Here is a 1,758-nt window from a genome sequence, read left to right on the forward strand (position 1 = left end):
GAAATAAAATCATAAAAAACACTGAGCGTGGGTCTGACTTCATTAATTGACATGCCAGATCCAACAATCATAAGGCTGAGGAGAAGAAGAGACTATCCTAGAGCATAAAATAAAAGCTAAAGAGGAAAGATCTACCAAAGAGATAGCGAGCTTTATGACATAAGTAGAATAAGAATCCCCTCCTTTGGATTAAGCCTCAAGCAAGCCAGATAAGCAAAGAATAAATCATGTATCATATGAAACTAGGATAACCAACCCAAGTCTTCAAAAGAAGTCCAAACTCAAAGGTACCAGATGAATCTCAGGGTCTCAAATCACAAACTCCTAAAGCAAAGGGTCAAGGTCCTAATTCTAAGTTCATAACTCCAAAAAAAATGCTAGGGATAGTAACCACAAGTCCATGAAGCCAGAGAACCAAGTTCTTAGCGGGTTTCTCCTTTATTAACGTATTTAAAAGGAAAAGAAATCCATATTCACAAAGAGTAAAAGAACATAAACATAAACAATATGGTATGAGATGGTAAAATAAAAGCATGAAGTAAATGACAAAAGTATAAGAACATAATATAAATGACATTAAAGTGAAGTTAATACAAAATAATGTTAGTAAATGACGTTAGTAATAAAAAAAGGAAACATAATTTGGTCATTTTTGGGGAGAACATTCAACTATTCACCCACAAGTATGAAAATATGGACGTCTACATCACCATAAGAAGGGCTCCAAATTGAATAAAATCAACAAATATGCCACTAGCTCTCATAAGTGAAAAGGAAACAATATTTTTCACACAATACCATGAGGAGTAGGAGACTTACAATCTCACTTATGAAAATAACTTACTTTCGGGACAAATTTTACGCTGTGTTATCGAATTGGACTCATGTAGAAGTCACAACTATCTGAGGTCGGTCAATAATAACATTTGTGTTAATACATGCTAGAGAAATAATATGTAAATCACACTCCTACATCTATGCACACACAAAAAAAAAATAGAGGAAGGATCAAGCATAAAGGCTAGGAGTTTGGTCACTTACATCAACCAATACTTCATAATACTTAGGACAAGCTTAGTATCAATCCAAAGTACCTTAAATGATCCAAGATCAATTAAGAGGTAGATTTGAAATGATGAAAGTTTATCAAGCACCAATCCCCACATATCATTAACAAGATGGACACAAACCACTCAATTGATCAAGAGGAAAAGAAAGAGATGAAGAGGAAGAGGACAAGAGATATCATACCTAAATTGGATCAAATGTTTGATCAAGTCATCATCAAAATCAATCATCCATTTTGTGGGATTATGGTTTTCAACCATCAACACCCAAGATCCATTGAGATTGATGAGACTTATGATCAAAACAATCATGATCCAAAGCCAACAGAAGTCAACAAATGTAAAACAAATATAAAATACAATAAAATAAAATAAAATGCATTAAACACATTTTCAAAATGAATTTAAAAGGGAAATAAAAGAGAAAATCTATAACGTTCTATAAAAAACCAAAGAAATGGCCAAGAAAATTATGGAAGGTTGAAAATAGAATAAGAAACATATAATAAATTTTTCAGAATTTTAAAGTGCGCAAAAGTATTTTAAAACAATTAAAACAAAGGAGAAAAGAGAAATTCAAGAAAAATAGAAAATCAATGAACAAATTGTTTAAAAAATAAAACTCAGATGAAGAAAAATAAAAGAGAATTATAGAAATTATTTTGGGTAATTTTTTGATCTTAAATGAAGT

Source organism: Lathyrus oleraceus, chromosome 6 (assembly GCF_024323335.1).
Source record: "Lathyrus oleraceus cultivar Zhongwan6 chromosome 6, CAAS_Psat_ZW6_1.0, whole genome shotgun sequence".
NCBI lineage: Eukaryota > Viridiplantae > Streptophyta > Magnoliopsida > Fabales > Fabaceae > Lathyrus > Lathyrus oleraceus.